The 24,658-nt window shown below is 47.2% G+C and overlaps 1 long non-coding RNA gene across 1 annotated transcript in view; it reads right to left on the bottom strand.

The window, feature by feature from the left end:
* The window catches only part of LOC129386410 (uncharacterized), a 59,410-nt gene extending 39,606 nt beyond the window's left edge, over positions 1-19,804 (bottom strand). Inside the window, exon 1 of the long non-coding RNA XR_008613797.1 lies at positions 19,754-19,804. This is a non-coding gene — a long non-coding RNA (uncharacterized lncRNA). The remainder of the gene's footprint in view (positions 1-19,753) is intronic.
* Between the last annotated feature and the right edge of the window lie 4,854 nt (positions 19,805-24,658).

Genomic DNA, 24,658 nt, shown 5'->3' with positions numbered 1-24,658 from the left:
CGGGAAACCCTTGTAAGCGTGAGGGAAGTCGTCAGATTCGCCCGACTCGCCGGATAATTGCTCCAGCAGTGTTTTTATCGCTGCCGGTGCTTATTTTGAGGAGCGAGCAACGCGATCGTAATGTGTCTGGCGTACTGAACATTTGGAAACGCATTCGAGCGCTTTGCCTAAACGGCCTTTGATTTGCAACCACATAGTTCGGCGAGGCGTAGATATTAGGCGAGGAGAAGCTCTTGCGCACAAATCGAGTAATTTCAAGGTATGGCTGGTGACCATCTTAGTTATCGAGTTTGGAGTGGACCTTGTTATTTTGCACCAGTATATGCACAACATATCAGGCTTTTAAGATTGGTCTGAAGTGGTGAACTTCACGCGCTCACTTACTGTCCCGAACAATTGTTTCTTCACAAATAATACTCCACTCAGTTCTAGTCACTTGGGTTTCTTCATATGGCTACTTCAGTACTGCATCTTATTAGGCGCCAGATATAAGGCAGCCCTGCTTACTGCTTCACCTATGGCGTCACTACGAAGTCGCCACTCAAGACCAACAAGCGTTTCTTCAAGAAATTAAGCGCAAACCTGACTAACATTAAGGAGACATGATATAAAGTACATCTTTCTCCGCAAGTTCAACAAAACGACAACACTGTAATAATCAGGAAATACACGGTAAGTTTTTATTTCAAAGAGCGCTTGAAATCAGTAATTAAAACAAGTGATTACACATGTGTTGTTATTCTATCTGTACCTGTCAGCTGTGCAATCAGCAATTGTCGTGCGACAAACGAGAGTTAACGTTGAAGCAAAACTGTGTTTTTCCCTGTATTGCACATTGGAGAGAGGGGCTCTAGCCACACGATTTCATTGAACACATGTCACCGAAAACTCATGCATCGGACTACATTGCAGGTTAATTGCTACCGACAATGAATAGAGGAGCGGTCTCCGTCTCGTTGGGGCATCAAAATATCACTGCCCTTCCCGCAACTTGTTTTTGCCTTTGCGACTGACACGCGAATTCGCGCTCATCTCCTATAGTGCAGATCCTTCCATGACAGCAGTTGCTCGTTGTTATATTTCTAATATTTTTGAGTTCAGGTAGTACAATCAGTGCCTTAAGTTATTGGTACAACTTGCCAAGTGCCGCACAGCCTTCAAGGGAGCTTTGAGACCCGATTAATTTCTGCCATATCAATCAACGCTAGAAACGGGTTCATTTTGGCTGACTGGCTGTCTTAACAGCGCTACAGAACGCTCAAAAGAACCACAGGAGAGAAAATTTTGTCCTAGCGTTCTTTTCGCCCTAAGCATCAAGCTGTTTAAGAAAAAAATAAATCAAGCCTATGGCGAGCATACACAATAGAAAGGAATTAATCTGATCTGGACCGTTTCTTACCCCATCCTAAGAAGGACCATCGCTGCATAGCTGTATTTTAGGAGAGCATCGTGAGCGAAATAAAGAACATTGCATACGATGTGTTACAACATCGAATAACCCTAATCCGCTCTCATCATGCACTAAAATTTACTGCCATGCACTTCGCGCGGCCCACAACCGTCGGTGAGCTCACATCGGGGTCCAAATATAGTTGCACCCTCCCCCCCCTCATATGAAAAAAATACAGGTGCAAAGACAAGTGCCACAGAAAGCCATTACGCGAGAGAGCAGCTAGAATACGGCGTGACCTCCGATCGTACTGGTTACCTTCCAAATTTTGAAAGCATTGCTTCCTGGCACGCAGTTTCTCCCTAACTAAATAACGTAACTCGGCAATTTGTAATCCGCTTTCATGAAGAGTGCGTCTTTCTCACGAACAGGTTCGACGGACCCTTTCGCGGATACCACTCTTCACAGCCATGAGCCCACTTTCCCTCAGAAACGTACTTCTTCCCCGCTCAGTGCACTCGCCGCTCACATCTTTTCATAGTAAAGTCATTCACCTCACCCTGCCCTACCTCAAGCTTTCCCGTCTCCTAAAATGGGTGCTCCTGTGCGGCGCATGTCCTCGCGACTTTCCTTCATACGCTATGAATACCGTTTTCGCATGTCAAAGCCGCGTCGCATTCCCCATCGCAGTCGATATCGTTGCCTAGTGAAGTGTAATTAGGGTGAAGAACTTTGCCGCGTCGCCATTTAATGGGTTTCGAAATTGAGGTCGACGTGCTGCTTTCAGGGTTCTGCAAAAGCGTAATGCATTTCTCTCTCTCTCTCTCTCTATCTCTGTCTCTCTCTCTCGATTTCTATGAATGTTAGAACGTAGAAGGCAGATGCGTTGTGAAGATGCTTTCGACAGCTTAGTGCGAGGTATGAACTGCTCAAACTCATCTTGACCATTTTGTAATTTTACAGGGTAACAGGTCGCGCCACAGTGGTTTCTATGCCACAATAAAAATTAAAAAAAAGAATCCTTTCTACAGAATTGCGGTAGCCGTGGTGCTTTTGTCACGTTCGTCGACCTTTTCAGCAGGCAAGGAGCAAAAGGCGCGCGACGAGCTCTCTGGCTTGTGCGAGCCGGCGCGGAACTGCTTGAATGTGCCTATGTCACGTGCTGCGGAATGATTCGCAGATGTTTTAGATCGTTCACCGCGTAATTTAGGTGATGTCATTTCATACGAGGTCGTCTAAGAGCCATTGTGTGGCCTTTAGAAATACTGACTGTTGGGCGTGTTGGTAATTCATACTAAAGGAAGCATGGCGTCCCTGTTCGCTTGCGCCATTCTTTCTGGAGTGTGCAGTCTTGTGTGCAGTGTGTGCATGTGTGTGTGCGTGTGTGCGTGCGTGCGTGCCTGCGTGTGTGTGTGTGTGTGTGTGTCTGTGTGTGTGTGTGTGTGTGTGTACGCGTGCGTGCGTGCGTGCGTGTGTGTGTGTTTGTGTGCGTGTGTGTGTACGCGTGCGTGCGTGCGTGCGTGTGTGTGTGTTTGTGTGCGTGTGTGTGTGTGTGTGTGTGCGTACGTGCGTGCGTGTGTGCGTGTGTGCGTGTGCGTGTGTGTGCGTGCGTGCGTGTGTGTGTGTGTGTGTGTGTGTGTTGTGAACTAATTTGGCTGCATTGCATTTTCCCTTGGCGAAGGGAACCAACGTTTGTGAATTGCCAGCTCGAAGTGGAAAACTTTCTCACTGTCTGACTGCTTGCCGTAACAACAAAAATATAAGAGTGCTCGTGTGCGAACGGCCAGCGGCAACCTTATAAGATGTAGGTACCAACCGTTATCAAATATCTCTGTCAGCTATTGACATCGTTCGCATGCATTTCAAGTGTAGTAGGCCAGGATTCACCTATACCATGTCTACGTTAGCTTCGTGTATGGGGTCGATGACGTTGCTCAACACAGCGATCACTGCGGTTGGTAGACCAGCATGATCCATATAAGTTTAGTGCTCTAGCGTCAATTGCCTTTTAGCTTTGTAAAGCAGTTCTATGCAAAAGGGATCGCATAAAAAAGAATATGACATTTGTTTGTGAGGACACAATTTCTGTAAAACGAGGGTGCGCCATTGAGGACGCTACAGACAAACCGAAAAAAAAATGATTTTCATCCTCCTTTTCCGGATAAAAAAAAAACACTGGTAAAATCCGTGATAAGTGCTCGCATGGTCCCGCCGCATGCATAGACCATGCGCTATATACAAGATCTTCAACCATTCCACTCTGTGAAGGTGGTTGACCAGCGAAGCCTTGTAGAACACGACAAAGAGGTGACGCAGAATTTTGAACAAATGTACGAACACATTTATTGTCTTGATCCGTGGTCATCGTGACGAAAGGTACGCACACACATTTATCTTTTATACATCCGCGTTCATTGGTGTTATATATTCATTATATACATTCGTGTTTCCATTTCGCGAAATATTGCGGTAAATAATTTGAGAAAGAAATCAGGGCACTGACTGGCAGGGAGCCAGTGTCGTCAGCGCCGTCGCAGAAGAAGGGTGGTATGTGAACGCTGGCAAACTGAGCGGTAACAGAGCCAGCTGGGGAAGAAGACGACGAGGAATGGGTGAGCAGTGGCAGGTACCATTTCTGGTGATGATAGTTCTTGCTCATAGAGGTTTGTTGGCGGACACAAACAAATTCGTGGCTCTCTAGCCATGAACAGCTTAGCTGTAGAAAAAGATACAGATCTCTAACCTAACGTTCAGCACTGCTTCGGACGGTCCAGCACTCCTCAGGCGGCCGCTCAGCCACTCGACAAGTGTGACTAACACTGTATGGTATGTGGTTGTTACTAATGAATACTAATTTATTTGTGGCAGGAAACTTCGTCCAACAAGCGGGGTAATCAAGCAATGTATTAACGATAATAATTTGAACTCTTAACAAGGTAAACACCACATATCATTCCTCAGCAAAACGGTACGCACAATGTTTAGATCGTCATATATTTCGTGACTACGCACTCCTTCTAAACCACAGCTTCTAAAGACAGTGAGGACGCCGCGACAAGGTTGCATTCATGAGGTGCATTTTCAGAAGTACGCAACTGATCTCCGAGACTGATTGTAGGCTCAAACACCGTACTTGGGTGCACAGTCCGCCTCAACGCCAGCAAAAGCTACGACCGTGCCGCGTTAAATACTTGAGTGCAACTCACACAACCATTCCCCAGTTAGAAGACGCCACGCAATACTGAATAGACCGCGTGAGGATGGTGACAACCATCAGAAACTGCTGCCGAACGTACGCATGGCGTACCAGACAAAGCGCTCTCCCGAGCCAGAACGCCGGCTCACTATAGATGGCGCCACTGCCTGCTCATAATGGTGGCGCCCATGTAAAAAAGAAGGGGTTTACGGAAGCCTGTAAAAACAAATACATTACATTGTATCAATATGCTGGAGCGATGCACCAATATTGAAATATAATTCTTGTTTTTTGTCGGGGCTGAACTTGACCAGAGGCTCAAGGAGTTCTGAAATGCACCAATGGCGTTCAAATGCTTAAATTTCTTGGACACAGATGCCTACATGCAGTGTTCTATACACCTGCGCAACGCTTGCTTTTTGCGCGGTGACGTGACGACAAAATTCTTCCCAAGCCCGATAATAGATTTACGCCAGTTCATGCAGAAGTCATTGGGGATAGCAGCAAACATTGCTCCACTTTTCTGTCTGATTGCGTACATTTGGTGTTCTGAAGTACACGTGAATTATTAGAAATATGCATATATAAATATTGTGTCTATTCAATTCAAAGGCGACATCCAGAGTGACTATTTGACCCGAAGGTCGAATTGAGCAGGACTATTTTCGATTACTTCTCCAATTGTTTCTAGTATTTGCACACACCTACCAACTTGCAGTACATTACCAGAAAAGAAAATATCAAATGTAAAATTAATCCCGCTGTAATTAGGTATAAAGGTGGTAAATTTAATGGGGCCATTGAGATGTAGGACGAAATACATATCAGGGCAGAAAGCGAGGAAAAGAAATAAAAAAGGCTTTACTGTTTTGCAGGAAAGTCAGGTGGAAGGCCGTAATACATCGTCAAAGAACGGTTACGTGAAAATTTGCATGTAGAGAGTCTATTTTGGTCGGTACTCGCTCTGCACCGCTTGCGTTGTTGCCATCATTATCAGCTAAACTTGTAATCTATTTGTAAATTCGCTTCAATTCCTTTGCTCTTCACTAATATGATCCGTTTATCAGATCCTGGTTTCTTAACCTTCAATAACTGCGCCCCTAGGATGCACTCGTCGTCAGACTAGCACTCGTTGTGCAGAAAACCGCGTACAACATTCGGCTGCTATCAGCATCGCATCTACGTGCCCGCAGCCGCGCTGTCGCTCGTGTCTCTGAGTGGCTCACATATATCAAGCTTCCTGGAAGCTGCGCCATACTTGTCCAGTGGTTCGTACGTACTTGCGTCCGTCAAGCACAGACCGGCGTCCTGGGCCTCGGCAAAACACCGAAAGCGCGGTCGACGCGAGGCCTTCTCAGGCGACACGCATCTGGCGCATTATTGATGCGACTGCGTGAACTCGGTGCCACCGCTCATAAAGGGGCGTCGGCATTTGCAGGCCCTTCGCTCTCTTTTTCTGCTCTCCGCAACCTCGAGCGCCTATATATAGCGATATAACGAGAGGCCGGCCACGTCTGTTGCCCTCACGTAGTCGGCTTCTCCGAGCTTACGTCGACCTCCGGCGCTGTTGCATTTATCACTGGTGAGACGGCTGGACGCTGAAATTAATTTCCGCCATTTTTCGCCGTCAAGGCTGACGGAAAAAACACGCACAAAAGCACTCTGAGGGTTGAGGAGGGAAGGGAGGGGAATGGGGAGACGGGGAAGTTGTTCTACAGTGGCTGGTAAGTTGCGAAGTTGCGGAGGGTACTTCCGGATGCGAGAAAGGCTGAAAGGGCGCCTCTGTTTCGTGGGAGGTCACGCTCTCGACTTTTGGCGTTTTTGCTTTGGGAAACAAAGATGCAAGTTAATGCGGCGAGAAAACCCAGTGGCTCCGAGCCTGAAAGGAAGAAAACAAAAATATGCGCGGCCTTTCGAACTTTGCGCAATACAGCTGACGTAAACCTCTGATGCAGACAAGCCTCCACTCGACCTCGATTTCATTTCCAACATTGAATGCAATGCACAACCAGCCTAAAGGGTCTATGGAAAGCTAGACCGTTGCATAGGGCTACGGTCAAAATAAGAAGTGTAGCGTTATCGTTCCGAGTTGCGTAGGTGAGCCCTATCTGGGAAGTATTTTCACATTGTATTTTATGCAGATGCACTTCGTTCAATACGAAATAAAGTCCTACTACCTTTAATGCTGCGCATCGTTTTATTTTCCTTTAGCTTCACATGGGCGAGGCTGGCCGGTGATTTAAACTGTTTGATGCTCCAAGCGAAACGATGGCGCCCTTCGGCGTATCGTGGTATTGTCGTCGGCGTGTATGCTGTCTATTGCGTGTATTGTTCCTACTCCTTCAACACGAGTACAGCTGCACGGTGAGCATCTGTCACCATGTCCTTTTATTCCACATGTTGTCCGGATATTTATGACATTTACGTTGAAAAATAAAATGTGCAGTTTAAGAAAGCGTTCTACACCGTCTTATTTCTCTGCTTCTCAGCTTGTCAAGCTGCAGATTGCAGGGATAACATTTAATTAACCATTAGCCGCCAACGAGTGGTAGCACGTTTCTGTATCGGACATGTGAAGGTCTTTTTTCTGGTTGGTTTCATCGCTACGCTTGACCATTGAGAGTGGATCATTGTCAACTGATGTATGCACACCAAAATTACAGATGGCAGTGGCCCCACCATAACCAATAGAATGTTATTTCCCTGCCATGTTCCATTCCTTCGCAGGCGATGCATATATGGCGAATGGTTCTTCCTATAAAGAAACTGATTGATGAGCAGATGGGTGTTCTTTTTGGAGGAATACTTGGATATAAGCGTGCACTTAAAAAAAATAAAGATAATACGGCCGGGCGCAACATCCCTGAAATAACTGTGAAAATAAGAAATAAGTTCGACGAACTCTTGCAAATTTGTCATCTTGAGCGCTCAAGGCGAATAGATTAGGAAGAAAGGAAGCTCAATAAATAATAAGGCGGCAGTTTGGAATGAAAGAAACAGGCTTTGCGGCTCACTACTTTTGGGGGCACCCGAGGAGGAATGAGATCCTGTCCACTACTGAGAAAGGAAAAAGAAAAGAAATTGTCGGCGTTTTTATGCCTATTATGAACCCAGTTGGCTTGCTTTCACAGTCAGTATTAATTTCTTTTTTTTTCACGGAAGGCCAAAGACCTCTTCTTTAGCCTGCAAGTCTTCAGCGTTTTAATCGATATTTCATTTTTGGGAATCTCGCTTGCCGGAACTGGAAAGCACATAATCGGACGTTGACCCAAACGCATTTTTCTTTTATTCCTCACCCGATTTTCTTGGGTATTGTGGCATAGCCAGGGGGTAACACACGGGTGTGCCGCCTATACTGCATACTAATGCTCGAATAGTGCAATCACTGCCAGGAGGTAATTCAATGTCTTCCGAGGTGAGATGAGTCCTCATTCCCGTGCCTCTGTGAGTTTTTTCTGCACTCCGGGCCTCCAAGGCCAGATTACTGAGCACAGTGCGGTGTTCCACTGCTCGGTTGTTGCGTTGAGAATTGAAGAGAAGAGCCTCAATAAAAATGTAGTTATATTATATGGTGGTACGTCTGTTGTGCTAATCTAATGGTGCATTCCATTGGGTGAACAGCAACACTCGAAAGCTTTTCCAAAGGGCTCTCTCAAGAGTAGCAGCGTTCCAGTGTTGACAACGACCAGAAGCAGAGTCGTTGTGATACAACGGTGGAACAGGAGCAGTTTGGCGATGCCGAGGGCAGTCTAGAACAGTTCTAGTTGATCCCTCCCGAAAGGTGGAGTGCGAAGGAAACCACGTGAAGCATATACAAAAACTTTTCTTTTGGTTGTGCTGCTTTTATTTTTGTTCAATGTGCAGCAGCAATGGTGGCTGAAAAGCGAAGTTCGCGTGATAATCAACTCGAGAAGGTAAACAATTCCGCCACGTGATACACTTTCGCCTTCGCCACTACTCTCAGAGTGCATGGTACGTTTCAACTGGTTAGGAAGGTGTCGCCTTCTCGTTGCCCTATATCTCTGCTCATCTCCGCTTTTTGCGTCCGCTGCCTGTACCGCAAATAGAACGCAGCGTACATAAGAATAGGAAAGATAAAGATAGCATAACTACTATTAGCTGAACGTGTAACCATACGAAACAATCGTAAGGTGTTTCAACGGTGGCAATAGGTTGTGTCGCTATATCAATTGAGCGCGAAACGCCTTACCGCCGACACTCATCGTGAGATGAGTTCTGGTGAATTGTTCTTCTTCTTCAGCTTTTATAGCCAGTACGAGGGCATTTGTCGTTGTAGCTCAAAGGATAAGCTGATGAGCTGCAGCGCTAGAGGTTGTTGGTTGAATCCCGACCGCAGCGGATGCACTTCGAAGCGGGAGGAACGTAAACTCTCGTGTACTGGAATTTTGGCCGTGGTAAAGAACCCTAAGTTGATAAAACTAATGTGCAGTCCGCACTACGACGCACGTCAGAATGCGCTCCTGGTTTACACACGTAAAACATGTGAGTCCTATGTTTACAGAGTCACATGCGATGCTACAAAAGTCAACACTAAGCGATTAGGCATGGTGTGCCCTCGTGAAAAGGATTCGAATGACGCCGGCGCCAAGTCTTCGACAACCGCCCTCTGTTCTCGTCTGCCTCCGTCCCGTGTTTGTAGCTGTTTCACAGTGCCTCACCAACTGGCTTACAACTTTGCCCTGCTAAAGTTTTCGATTTAGCGTGGGTGGTGGTCGCTTATCTACATGAGAAAAAATTGGTGAGGCGAGAAAATAAAACAGACCAATAAAGTACGGGCGAACGTATTGAGAAAAGAGGTGCTCTTGACAACGTTGGCGGTACGCCGTTTCTGGCGTAATTACGAAACCAATTAGTGGATTTCACACGTCCTTGCACAGTTTATTTTCTCTCGCGGAGCCGTAAACTACCAGATTTTACTTCATATAGGTCTTCGAATTTAAACCCTAACCAAGTGTCTACTTGTTCCCCGCTTTTTCTCTTATGAATATCTCTGAGCTATCAACCTGAAAACCAAAATGTACACTCCCGGTTCCCCGAGTAACGAAGGCATGGTCAACCTCAACCTCCATGGCCTTTCTCTACTTCATGAGGCTTTTCTTATGATCTACGGTTCATCACACACACCAGACGGGAAAGCTTCCTTTATTGCTCGCCAGTGACATATCTCTTTATAGATTTAGCGGCGGAGGCAAAGAAAATAATACCGAGACCGAAGGATTGGTCGTTTTAACCATACTACAGTAAAGGAGGTTTATTCGAGTTCGCAGCGACCGCCGGTTCTACGATGCACCGAGCACAGTCCCCGAGCTCGAGCTTCTGCTGCGCGCTCGATGCTGCCGATGCTGCTGACTGCGCGCACGTTCGTCATCTTCCTTACAATGGTCCCGCGGAAATAAAGGAGCCATCCTGGCGACTTATAGTTTTCTGGAAGGACGGTAGAATTGTGATACGGCTTGAGACGCTGCACGTGAACGACTTCGCGGTTACGACGTCGCATGTCGGACGGCGGCGTTAGCGGCTCAACCAGGTAATTAACGGTTGATGTTCTCTCGAGAACGCGGTATGGACCGTCGTACTTCGGAAGGAGCTTTGAAGCGAGCCCAGGCGTGCGGTGTGGCACTAACAACCAGACGAGAGCGCCCGGGAGAAAAGTGGGAGTCGAGTTCTGGGCATCGTGAACGGCTTTTTGGCGGTGCTGGTCGTACGTGGTGAATCGGCGGGCAAGCTGCCGACATTCCTCTGCTTGTCTGGCGGCTTCCGAGATCGGCAGGCATACGGATGGGTCCGGCCGGTAGGGCAGAATGGTGTCGATGGTGTGCGAAGGATGACGGCCGTAAAGAAGGTAAAAGGGTGAGAATCCGGTAGTGGCCTGAGTCGCGGTGTTGTAGGCGTAGGTGACAAACGGAAGAACTAGGTCCCAATTAGAGTGATCAGGTGAGACATACATGGCGAGCATGTAACCAAGAGTTCGATTAAAGCGTTCCGTGGTACCTTTAGTCTGTGGGTGATAAGCAGTGCATTTACGATGAACAATAGCGCATTCAGCAAGCAGTTGTTCGATGACTTAGGATAAGAAGGCACGGCCTCTATCGCTTAAAAGTTCACGTGGACCTCCATGACGAAGGAGAAATCGGCGAAGTAGGAAATTGCCGACCTCCTGCGCTGTAGCATTTGGTAGAGCAGCAGTCTCCGAATAACGGGTTAAGTGGTCTACCGCAACGATTATCCACCTGTTGCCGGCAGGAGTGAACGGAAGTGGCCCGTAGAGATCTATGCCCACGCGATCAAAGGGTCGGGATTGGCATTGTAAAGGCTGGAGTTCACCGGCGGAGTTGTGCGGTGGCGCTTTCCGGCGTTGGCACTCATGACAAGAGCGGACGAACTTTCGAACGAAATTATACATTCCGCGCCAGTAATAGCGGTGTCGAAGTCTTTCGTAGGTCTTGAAGACTCCCGCATGGCCACACTGAGGGTCGACGTGGAACGAGGAGCAGAACTCTGATCGCAAGATTCGCGGAATAACGAGTAGCCAGGTGCGTCCCTCTGGGGCATAGTTGCGTCGATATAGTAGCTGGTCGCGAATCGCAAAATGAGCCACTTGGCGCCGAAGCGTGCGTGACGCTGGACCTTTCGACGTATCCGAGAGAAGGTCGAGCAGAGATGCAGTCTAGGGATCATTACGCTGTGCAGCAGCGATAGTGTCAACGTCCAGAGAGAATAATGTGCACTCGCAGGGGGAGTCGTGACTGGCCTTCGGGGGAAGCGGTGATCGGGATAGCGCGTCAGCGTCGGAGTGCTTTCGCCCGGAACGGTACACCACGCGGATGTTGTATTCTTGGATTCGCAATGCCCAGCGGGCAAGGCGGCCCGATGGATCTTTGAGCGTCGACAGCCAACATAGTGCGTGGTGGTCGGTCACTACGTCAAAAGATCGGCCGTATAAATATGGGCGAAACTTGCCAAGCGCCCACACAATGGCCAAACACTCCTTTTCGGTAACGCTGTAATTGGTCTCCGCCTTGGTTAACGTGCGACTCGCGTATGCGACGACGTATTCTGGGTGGCCAGGTTGACGCTGTGCCAACACAGCGCCAAGGCCTACACCGCTTGCATCGGTATGGATTTCGGTTGGCGCTTGTGGGTCAAAATGGCGAAGAATGGGTGGCGTCGTGAGAAGACGGCGCAAGGTTGTGAAGGCGTCGTCACACTCTGGAGACCATGATGAGATATCTCGGGCGCCACCAAGGAGCTGCGTGAGAGGCGATATAATTGACGCAAAGTTTCGAACAAATCGCCGGAAGTAAGAGCAGAGGCCGATAAAACTGCGTACCTCTTTCATAGTAGCAGGTTTTGGGAACGCAGTAACAGCACGTAGCTTCTCGGGATCCGGGCGAATGCCCTCCTTTGACACGACATGGCCTAAAATTGTTAGCTGACGAACAGCAAATCGACACTTCTTCAAGTTAAGTTGCAACCCGGCGTTGGTCAAGCAAGTGAGTACGTGCTGGAGGCGGAGCAGGTGGGTTGGGAAATCAGGGGCGAACACTACAATGTCGTCAAGATAGCAAAGACATATATTCCATTTGAGGCCACGTAGCACATTATCCATCATTCTTTCGAACGTAGCAGGTGCGTTGCAAAGTCCGAAAGGCATGACGGTGAATTCATACAAGCCGTCTGGTGTAACAAAGGCAGTTTTCGGGCGATCGGCCTCTGCCATCGGAACCTGCCAGTAGCCTGACCGCAAATCCAGCGAAGAAAAGAACTCGGCTCCCTGCAAACAGTCCAGAGCATCATCGATGCGTGGTAATGGGTAGACGTCCTTCAGTGTGATCTTGTTCAACCGTCGAAAGTCAACACAGAAGCGGATGGAAACGTCTTTCTTTGTGACGAGGACCACGGGAGAGGCCCATGGGCTTTGGGAAGGTTGAATGACGCCTCGACGGAGCATGTCATCGACCTGGTCTGCAATGACGCGACGTTCCGTAGCGTACACGCGATATGGTCTTTGTCGCAGGGGTGAGTGAGTGCCAGTGTCGATATAATGCTTGACTGTCGATGCACGGCCAAGGGAGGTTTGCGCAACGTCGAAAGAAAGGCGGAAGTGCTGAAGGATTGCGACAAGTTGAGATCGCTGCGAAGGCGTCAGATCTTCGGCGATGAATGGGCTGAACACACCAGTCGATGTTGAGTCTGGTACGGAGAGTGCACTCAGTTCATGGGCAGCGGTAGAAGACACTTCGTCGAGGACGGAGACAATTCACGTGGAATCGACCGACTCGACGTAACCAAGGCATTCGTGGCGGAGCAGTGATAGCGGCGATGAAAGATGATTGTAAATGGGCATCGTGCTCACACCGGCGGCAAGGTCAAGAGCTGCAAAGGGCAAAGGAAGCGCTTTTCGGGTAACAAAGTGATGAGAGGGCAAGAAGAAGACCGTCCCATCGGATATGGTACTACAGAAGACTGGTACGAATGCTGACGAGTACGGGGGGATACAGGTGTCTTCTGTCACGACAATTTTAGCGGCAGGATGAGCATCGACCGAGGCCAGGTCACCAAGGTGGAAAAGTTCAATCTCAGCCCGAGCGCAATTGATGATGGCATTGTGGCGTGAGAGAAAATCCCATCATAGAATAACGGCGTGGGAGCACGATGAAAGAACTATGAATTCAATTGTGTACAAAACGTCCTCCTGTATGATCACACGGGCAGTACAAGCAGCGGTAGGGCGAATGGGTTGAGCACTCGCCGTTCGGAGCGACAATCCAGACAGAGACGTCGTCACTTTACGAAGCGAACGGCAAAACCTTGCATCCTTAACTGAAATAGCGGCACCGGTATCGACTAAGGCGACAGTAGCGACATCTTGGATAAACACATCAATGACATTGGCAGGTAAAGGAGGAGGACTTCGGCATGTCGACACTTGCGCAGTTCTTGCCTCAGGAACTGCGTCGTCTAGTTTCCCTCTTCGTTAGAGACGGGTCGTCGACGCATAGGGAAAAGCGATCGACGACGTGGGGAGGGTGACCGGAGGTGTTCGAAGCGAGGACGGCGATCAGTCGGGGAGCGAGCTGGTGATGGGCCGAAGGGTTCGTAAGGCGCATTTGCATCAGGCGACACATAGGGCGCTCGGCGGTCGTCGTCGAACGCCTGCGATCGGCGGTGGCAGAACCTTGCGACATGACCGGGACACCTACATGCGAAGCATATAGAGCGATTGTCCGGCGTACGCCACGGGTTAGCGACGGCAGTGGTTGTCCAGGGGACCGGAGGGGGAGGGTGGTGCACAGGCTGCTGGAAGCGACGCACGGGCACACTGCGAGGGGCCATTGCAGCAACCGTAGCATAAGTGACTGGTGTAGGCACGACATCCTGCTGGTGAACAGCCGGCAGCGCTTCCGCGACCTCTTCATGGATCACGTTACGGATGTGAGACGGCAAAGTGCTGGCAGACTCCTGAGTGACGGACACCAGAGATAGCTGTCGTGCGACTTCTTCGCGGACGAAATCCTTGATTTGCGTTATCAGGGAGGCTTGTTCTGGGCCGGTGGTAAGGCTGCAGAGTGATGCCGCATTTGGTGTGGGATGTCGCCTTGTCAGAGCTCGCTGCTCACGCAATTCATCATAGCTCTGGCACAAGCTGATGACGTCGCCAACAGTGTGCGGGTCCTTGGCCAGAAGCATTTGGAACGCGTCATCGTCGATTCCTTTCATGACGTGCTTGATCTTTTCCGCTTCCGTCATGGCAGCGTTCACGCGCCTGCACAAATCAAGAACGTCTTCTATATAGCTGGTGAATGTCTCACCCGTGTCCTGTGCGCGTGTACGCAAACGCTGCTCGGCTCGGAGTTTCCTGACGGCGGGTCGGTCAAATACTTCTGTAATGGACGCCTTGAGCGCCGACCACGTTCGGATATCCCTTTCATGATTTCTGAACCAGAGACTGGCCACGCCCGCGAGGTAGAATGAGACGTAAGCCAGCTTGTCTGAGTCATTCCATTTGTTGTAAACGCTCACCCGTTCGTAGGACGACAGCCACTCTTCAACGTCGTTGTCGTTGGTTCCGCTGAAGATGGGAGGCTCCCGCTGGCGAACGGTGCCAGCGCAAGGGACGGGTGGCGATGGAAGAGTCTGCTGGTCGGCGTCCGGCATGGCAGAGGGTAGCGTCCGAGAACGGAGTTCCAGGATGGTAGAGTGGAACGTTACCCCGCATGGCTCCACCAGTTGTAAAGGAGGTTTATTCGGGTTCGCAGTGACCGCTGGTTCTACGATGCACCGAGCACAGTCCCCGAGCTCGAGCTTCTGCTGCGCGCTCGATGCTGCCGATGCTGCTGACTGCGCGCACGTTCGTCATCTTCCTTACACTACTGCTAACCTGATGCCAAATTTGTGTCTCATAGCGCGCAACAAAGTACTCTACAAAGGGAACGGTCGGAATGTGGTAGTGTTACTAGTAGCTAAATTTACTTGTCCTCAGGTCTTTGCGACAAAAAGAAGAGGCTTCCTTCGAAGTCCAAGATGAAGCAATGTCCCCTGTATCTTACTGGCTGACTAAGTTTCACACTATGCGCTGACTGGTGCCATTGCAGAAATGGTTTTTATATGACAGCGGAATTTTATTATCACTTTATAAGATAACTGTCAAGGTCTCCGAATTACGAATGTACAACTGTAGTGTGCATTTTCTTTAATGCGTTAGCATTCTTACCGCCCTTAACAGACTTTCGAAGGGCTATCTATCTGTCTATCTACGTATCATGTGTGTTTCTACATAACCCTTTCCCCGCCAACCTTTATCCCTGCGTAGTCTGTGGTGAAATGGTTAGAGCATCGGGCTGCTATGCTCAGGAAACAGCGTTCGAAACCAACTTTCATGCCAACTTGAATCAATGAGTACGTGGCAATGTGTATATACATTCCGCTCTTCAACGAACCGCTTTCCCGCCGACATGGATCACTGTAAATGGGGGGACTGGGTTTATGCCCCTCTTCAACTGCACTTTTTGATGTAGACTTAGCGCACTGGGTAGGTGCCAATGGGTCAGTGCTGGTCTTCAGTGAACCTTCTTAGTGGCATTTTCGGTTGCCGTGTGCGCGCACCAGTAGGTACTACCCCAACATGGCAAAAAAGCTCCTTTAGATTTCTTTGATGCTGAGCGGAATTGAACCCAATTCACATGGGTTCCTCAAGGACAGCAACCAGACGCTTTAGTAGGCTGTGCCACAAATGCACACGTTGTGTGCCGCTTTTCAGTGAAACACTATCGCAAAACCCAGTGTCCAGCTCCATGACGGATTATGGGCCCAGTGCCGCGCGCTGGATGCTGGGACTCTGAGCTGCCACGGCATATTGGAAGGCGCGGGGCGCAGGTGCGAGAAGCAGCTCTAGACCGAGAAAAACGTTGGGCCTGGCGTATCATTTTAAATAGGCAAACACCATTTCACTGCAATAGAAGAGGAGGAAAGGTAAAGCTACCACCACCAGTACTTGATCGTGTGACCTAGAGATCCCAAGCCCCGTACTTTACCACTACGCTACACTGAAACACGGTGACCACTGAATAACTTACCAGGTTATCACCCAGGCTTAATTTTAATTAGTGCTTACATGTCTCGCACACACATGTTAGGTGCGGTATCGCCTCGGAACTAAAGCTTACGCCTCTATGAGAAAGAAACATTTGTTGTCAGTATAGAAAAATGTGCCTTGAAGTGCCACGACACTGATGTTGTTTTACGACTGGTATTTTACCTTCGAAAAAAGTCCCAAATGAATCGCCGACCCGGGACGCTGTATCGGCTTTTGATGCCGATTTTGATGGCCGCTTATTGTTTTTCGCGCAAAAAAAATTCAACATTTTCTTAGCTCGACAATGCGTTTCAATCGACACGCCCGGGTATACTCGCATATCCCCATCGCGGAAGCATCGGTTAGTGCAGCTGGCAGCCTTCCGCGACACACATATGCGTATGATTATAACGCGTCACATTGCGGTTCTTGTGCGGACACTGTTGTATGAAAAACAAATGTGTGCTTATTAACACTGAGGCGAAAACTGAACTGCAGATGGATTCTTCCACGTTATACTTCTTTATTCCTTAGCTCAGATGGTCCGAATGCGTGTTGATCGACTCAGAGCGTACGCCACGCCTAACCTTCTGTGGAAGAGAACAATGTCGACACGGCTGCCTGATGAATGTTAAGCTGTGTATATTTGAGCCTCCTAACCTTACAATTATTGTTTTGTATTAGACTAAAGAGAGCGAAAACGTAGAATTTGCCTCAAGTTCGTTAACGGTTCGAAAATACAAATTAGAGGCAGGCTTTCAGAGATGTCTTCCCCGCCGAAGTTTATGGCGATGCGCCATGAACGCACTGGTTGTGGACCGCTTTCCCACGCGCCTCTCGCCAACTTGGGCGAGAAGTATATGTGACAATGGGCGTGTGCATTAAGCGGGGGAACAATGCTCAGCGTTTGCAGGCACCGGTGCGCCATGCCTCTCGTCTCGAAGGCCACGCGCGGTTTCTCGGCAGCGCCACTAGATGCCGCAATGCGCATGAAACGAAGCACGAGTGAGGAGCCCGGCTGCCGCATGACGTGCTTCTCAGCGTTCGCACGCACGGCCACGACATGCATTTCGGAGGCCATGAGCAAGCTTCGTAGCGGCGCCGCTAGATTGTACTCTGTTTCCTTAAGAGGAAGCTTTAGCTCGGGTGCTCCTATCTAAATACATGTAAAAGGAGAATTCGTTTTTCTCGGCAACCACAGCACCACATTTGACGGGATTTGTTGCATTTAAAAGAAGAACTTAAAATCTAGTGACTGTTGGTTTCGAATTTTCGATTTAGGTCGTCAATTTTTTATTAAAAATTGGCAAAAATCGCAAATTTTCAGAAAACGAAACTATCAAGTTTACAACTCTTTAACTCAGCAAGAATAAGTGATACCGCAATTCTGTGAATTGTACCTAATAGCACATCTAAAGCGGACAAATTTGACATCTTATACATGAATCTCAAAAAATTTATTAATATGTAATTACAACTTTTGCAGAACCCTCGTAAACAACGTAACAAACTCAAGTAAGATGTAAAATGACATATGAAATTTGTCCGCTTTGAATGATCTAATGGATGCCGTTTAGAAAACCGCGATATCTGTTCTTGATGCAGAGCTATTAGTTTGTAAACTTCGTGCTTCTATTTCTGTCAAACTTCTGAAATTTTGTAAATCTCTTTAACAAAATTCAAGTCCTAAATCAAAATTCCGCTTCCAACAGTCACTAGAATTTAACTTTCTCTCTCAAAAGCAACAAATTTCATTAAAATCGGTCCAGGGGTTATCTCAGAAAAACGTTTTTGCGTTTTTACATGTATTTGAATAGGCCGCGTCGGAGTTGGGCCCGACCTAAAGCTTCCTCTTAAGGAAGCGCGAAAGGATCGTGCTTCAGTGCAGGCCTCATGCATATCTCATATCAAAAGTGGCAGTACGTTCCGTCTCTACATTGACTAAATGCGAAGCGCATTACCGTCCATAGTCATGACATAGTTTCTGCGAATTTATTTTAGTGTTACCGACATTTTGTTTATATTGCACGAAGAATTTTATGCCAGCCAATACCTGAAATTTTGACGTATTTATCTGATTTGTATTTTGAGTCGATGCGAGGGATCATTTTTGGATTCCCAAGCATTCCCAATACTATACAAATAATGTTTACTGCTGTAAGAATTCCGTCCGGAAAGGCAGAAATGTGCTGCCTGCGACAGGTAAGTTCTAAAAAAAATATATACAAAAAGTAAGATAAAAAAGTTAGAACACTCTGTTGGCAAGTCATCATGACGGCGTAGAATAACACTGACAAAAGCGTGACTTAAAAATTTTAACTCTTTATTGAGCGGATCTGTGCCCAGCAAAACACGTGGCTCTCAAAGCTCGAGGATAGCGGTGAGCATAGTCGGCCATCGTCGAAAATCTCATGAGTGAGTCAAGCACGTCGGCTTTTCTACATGACTCGTCGATGGTTCCAGCGTATTCGTTGTTGCCCCCGTGCCTACCAGAAAGCACAACGCATTTCGCGTCTCACATAAAACCACATTACAAAAGGTTCGGTGACAACCACAGAACGAATAGAACTGTCCATAATATTCGAGAAACTTCTTATAGATGCAGGCATGTCCCGCGTCGAGTAATAACGTTTAGAATTTGTTAAGCAATGAAAATCAGTCACTGGAGAAAGATAAAGCAGTGTGCGTTTTACTCCAGCCACTCGCGACACGGTTGCATTAAAACTGTACAACTGAATTAACGCCACCCTGATTGCCAAAAGATTTTCTACATAAAAGGAGCATGCCGTCGTTTAATCTCATAACCAGCAATCTCTATTTAGGCGCGTATTCACTTGATCACTCTGTTATAGTTTAAACGCCATATTTATGCTTTCTCAAGCTGCCTGAGTGCCTTCGCAAAGCATTGCGGCTTGGAAATCAAACAGGATTTCAGTTTACAAACTTTGTTCACCGTAGTTAACTTCAATCTTTTTACACAGTGCGCGTTCCGTGCCTAAAATGCAGCAAATTCACTCATGGCCAAAGAACAGAGAGCGAAGCTACATTTCGTGGGACATAGGTGGCGAGGCTATTACACTACATGACTATTTCCTTTTTCGTGTTTTCCTTCAGTAAAATCTATTTTCAAAACTTGCGCGCTGTAGGTAGTGCATTCACGCATTTACCGGCAGAGTGCATCAATAGCTGTGCATTTCTTGCACGATATTTGACACTGTAGCTTGTTAAAATGTATGTAACTGCCGTGCTAGAGAGAGCTTCTAAATAAAAACGGCGCTAATAAACTCAGTACATCTGATAGCGTTAAGAGTAAAACGAGGCTGTGTTTATTGGAGAAAAAAAAATAAATGTCAATTAAGGAATATACGTATCTTAAAAAGGTACACAGAAATATGGAGCTGAATATAGAATGGCTGCCCTATATTGTCGTGCACACATTTCATTTCGCCGACTATACATAACATGCGCGCTGCATTACCGTTGCTCCAAATCTAGAAGAGGTGGACACGTATAGGAAATTCTCACAGTGATTCATCAACGTCTGGCTACTCGATAACATGCAGTGGCCTACCTGAGTCTCACTGCATCGTCGGGCCATCTCGGCGAAGCAGCAGCGCTAGCCTTAGCTCCGGAGTCTCTCGAGCGAAAACGGTCAGTCGTCGTAAACGGGGTGTCGTTAGCGATTTCTCTCTTTCCGCTGTGGCCAAGTGTGCGGTTGGTTTCCGGCCCCTCGCTTTTCTGTGGCTGCTTATCTTATGTTTTCACCATTTTTCAGTTCCGCACGGTCATTTTTTTTCTTTACGCCACCATACCCTTACTTCTCTCTCACAACATCATTACCCCTCCCTCCCCCCCCCCCCCCCCCCACACACACATACTCTGTCCAACACAGACTACTTTTCTGCTCATAGCAGGGAGGAAAAACCATCGGTGCGAACGTGCCTGAGACCCGGAAGTGCTATCCATTAGAACACTCCCTTGACTGCTTGTAAGAGCCCCTGCAATGTGTGGGCTGTATGTCCACCAAAACTCATCTCCCTCTGTGCCTAATAGGCTTGTGCAGTTGCTAACAGTATAACGAGTGAAAATGCGCTAGAAAACCTGGTCGCTGTAAATAAGACCTCTATAATTATAAAAGCTGTGCTAGTGTGCTGGCGAATGAAATAATATTGAGCCATAAAGTTTGCACTAAATTTTCAAATTAGAACTAAACAAGTGCCAGCTTGTCTATTTTTGGGCCGTAGTTACGAGGAAATTAACTCTCTGCTGTGTAGTTCTACCTTGAGTGACCCGAGCCTCTTAAAGGCAACGACATTTTAAAATCGGCGAAAAATGCGCAGCTTATTCTAAAGCTTTTACGTGCTTTGAAGTAGATTTCTAGGAGTGGCGGTCCCAACTTCACCTTTATTTTGTTGATGTATTAATCTGCTTACAGTAGCCTCCAGGAAGCTTAACTCTGGCAACACTTTCTATGACTTGGTGGTATGACAACCTCGAAATAGTCACATATATAAGGTCTTGTGAGTATGTGACGAAAAAAAGAAAGAAACCATCGCCATATTGGAGAAGTGGAAAGACAAGACTGTTGAGGAATGACATACGCCGGAAGAACGATAATAACGCTTTATTGGTTGGCCACCGCTATAACGAATTGTATTACAATTGAAGTGGAAGTGTTTTGCCTTCTCATAAACTTTTTTTGTTCTCTCTCATTATAATCTAAAATCAGCTGCTTCTTTAAAATTTTTGCGCGCCATTAAACGTGACGCTGTTTAGGTAACGACAGGTAGCACGTGAGTGCGCTCCGATTTATTTACCACTTTTCAGTTTTATTCTCTAATTTTCAAAGATCAACTATTCTAAAACGGTGCCAATTTCTATAAGGGAAAACATGCAATGTTTCCAACAGATCCAAAGACAATATACATTTTTGGAAAACTGCTGAAAGGGACGAAGTAGAGCGCGTAAGGTTGCAATGAAATGCGTCAGCCTCATAAGTGTTGTTGTACTTAGGTAAACATTAATTTCCTTAATAGTGATGTAGCTCTACAAGTTTAGCATAGTACCGGCTAAAACAGACACGCTTTACACTTGCACACTAAAGCGTTCTGCGGCGTTGATAAATTTTCTGTCAGAAAGGGCCACCCGGGTTTGTTGTGCGTGATATTTCTTCCATTGCAGCCATAACCCATGACCTATTTACTCACTTCCATCAAGAACAATTAATGACATGGAATTTGTTTCATCAGCATTTAAAAGGGTCAACTCGTGTCGTGTTCCGCGCGAACTAAATTGTGGACGCACACAATAAATGGCAAACTGTGAGAAAAAAGACGAATTCGCATGGTAATCTTAATGATCTCTCGGTGCCTAATTGCCTGAAAACAGTGAAAACCATTGGCGACGCTTCGGCGTCCTCGTGCTTCAATAACGTAGACTGAGAATATAATCCAAATGTAATTCGGGATAACATTCTTTGCCTCTCCTCTTCACTTCGAGGGTGTTGGCTGCTGCAGTCCAAGGGGGGGGGGGGGGGAGGTGTTTTCCGTGAAAGTCCACCTAGTGGACTGTCCCCTTCGGCTGATGCTTATTGGCTAGGGCCACTCGTCTCCTCCTTGCTCGTACAGCTGCATCCAATCAGCAGCGGCAGAAATGGACAGTCCACTAGGTTGACTCTTACAGAATACCCCCCTCTCTCCAGGTTCACTTGGTTGAACTTGGTTCACTTCTGAGTATGCACTTCTGTGCATGCGGCAAGAACAACTTGGGCCTCTGGATATGTGTCACTGCGCATGCGTCCGAGTAGGCAACTTGGATGAATGAGTAGGTGTGACTGGGCGTGTGGCATTGGCGTTATCTGAATAATCTTGTCCAATGACCCACAATGGGTATGTGTCCCTAAATGGTAGACTGCGTGTATACAAGCAGAAGACTAAACTCAAAAAGTTTGGTACGAAAGCTGCTGAGCGTGAAGTAAGAAGCAAATGAAACGAAATGAGACCCAAGGGAGCGTTGAGGAAGAAGCATTGGCCTACATAGACGGGAAGAATGAAAACAGAAGTGAAGACATTTGAGTGAGCATGAGTGAAAGCTTCGCTTATCACCGATTCCCACATATGAGTGAGATCTGCTGTTTCTTTTTCCCCTTGATGTTTTTTTCAACCAAAACATGGTCATAATACATATCCCAGTACATATTTGAAAGCCAGCGGCGCGAATGGTCTGGTTTGTGCTCATTGTGTCATCGCATCTCTTACTCTTGCGTAAATATTAAGTTTCTAGAATGACGTTCTCCTCTCATCACGACATCCCTGTACATGAAGAGCAGCTTCGAGCTCTTTGGGTTAAACTTTTATAGAAAGATCAAAGAGCTGATTAGAAGCCGCCTCTGTTGTATCAATGCACTGCGCATGGGAATTGAAAAACTTATGTACACTGACATACTTTTTTTAGCGCCAAGTCAGGTTGTTCTTTGAAACACCATGCTTCACCTCTCAAAGTCAGCCGACATTAATTTGTTGCTCAATGGTTAGTATACGACTGACACTAACGCGGCAGCGTTAATAAATGAGGTAAGTGCAGTTTTGAATTAACTTTTGTCGATACTGCTGATAACAAAGTTCTAGAGGCAAACTTTGTCAACAAAGAGAAATAATAATCGCGTGAGAGTATGAGAACTTCTTGTGGACAATTTTAACATGAGTGCAAGATGTTGCCATGTTGCGGACGCTCATTCGTTCATATACATAAAAATTTTCCTTTTTATTTTAGGGGGGGGGGGGGTTAAAAAGGTCGATGTCTACCTTTAAAAAAAGTGTCTGGATCTAAATTTTAGGTTGTTGATCCTTTCGACGTGAGGTTTCCGTTCTGACGTTCGTACCTTCAGCATTTCGAGCAACATAAAGAAGTGATGGGCGGGAGGTCATGCCAGGTTGGTCAATCTAATTGTGGGGAAGAGGAACAATGATATAAACATAAAAAGAAAAGAAAGACAGAAATACAGGGTGCGAACACCAACAGATGAATATTCACTGGCGTATGTAGTCACAAGCTATCGTATAGTCCAGTTGCTTAGAAGAAGCGTAAAACCCTTTGCGTTGCCTTGTGCATACAAGGTGTTTCCGGTGAAGGTTTCAAAATTGTAACGCGAAAGCATTAAGTGGGTTGTTGCAATGGCTTATACCCAAAAAACGAGGCGTCAAGTCGAGTGGCACAAAAAGTGTCATCAGCAGCAATGGCTCACATCCCAGTGAGCAAGCAAAGATGCAATGACTCATACTCCAGTAAGCAACAGCTCATACACCCCTAAGCAAGCAAAAGGTGCAATGGCTCATAGCTCCTTAAGGCGGAGGCTACAAGCGCTCAGAAAAGTGAAGCCAACACTGCATACATTAATTGAAATCACCCATACAACGCAGAGAACAGCATACGTTTCAATCTCCTGCCAAGAGGATGCAGCTAAAGTCGAAGAGAAACGCCGTTGACGCGTGTCTGACCCGGCTCTACGTGCGTGAGAAGCCGCAACTAAGCGTCGGAAACCAGCCGAAGAAACCTAACAGCGAAAGCATCAGTGCGACGGCAATGTGAAACGGCAGCGTAGAGAGGAGGTCGAAGCTCGCAGACAACGACTTGCCAAACGTTTACTTCACACTGCGGCTCGTTATGTCTTGCAAGAAGTCCAATTCCTCAGATCGTACAACTTAATACATTACCAAGTGTGCAGTAGGTGTTTCGCTTTCACGTGTTGCAAGAGGATAACATGCTGCCGCAGTGCAGAAGCTTTTGTTTTCGTAAATGGTCTATCTTTTAAGCGGCTAGTACAAGCACGCGAAGTTTTTTGTCACGTTGTAGTGACGATGAAGAAGATAGTAGTAAGAACTGTGATTCACCCTTACACTCTTTAATGTAGAAACTTCTGCCAAGAAAAAGAAGTTACACTCAAGAACAACGATAGTGGCGAACACAGTCGCTGATCGTGGAAATCTGATCAGCGGTTCAAACGCCTCGGCTTTTGTACATGACTTGTCGAACGTTTCTGCGTAATCGCTGGTGCCCGCATGCCTTCTAGAAAGTACTACGCAATTAGCGTAGCGCGTACAATCGGATTACACAGGGTTCGGTGACAACAGACAATGGGGAGAACTATCGATAATATACGTGAATCTTCCGATACATGCAGAAGCGGCCTGGGCCGAGCGGTAACCTTTATCATTTGTTAGCCGGTGAAAAGCGCTATCCGGAATAAAGGAAAACAAATACAAGTCTAAGTATCGCTCAAATTCGTATGCTAAGGTAAATAGCCTTCATCCTAATGGGATGAGCAAAACGAGAACAAGGTAAACCCAGGGCCGCGATCGGAGATCTTTGTTCGAAAGCAATGTTCAGTTCCTGTTCAGTTTCGCCTCATGCGATAGGTCAAGGCAGGTCAAGCCGCGCCCGGCGATTCATATTGCGCGTCGCTCATATTGGTCAAAAT

Source organism: Dermacentor andersoni, chromosome 4 (assembly GCF_023375885.2).
Source record: "Dermacentor andersoni chromosome 4, qqDerAnde1_hic_scaffold, whole genome shotgun sequence".
Classification (NCBI taxonomy): domain Eukaryota; kingdom Metazoa; phylum Arthropoda; class Arachnida; order Ixodida; family Ixodidae; genus Dermacentor; species Dermacentor andersoni.
This window is presented reverse-complemented; position numbering and strand designations above follow the sequence as displayed.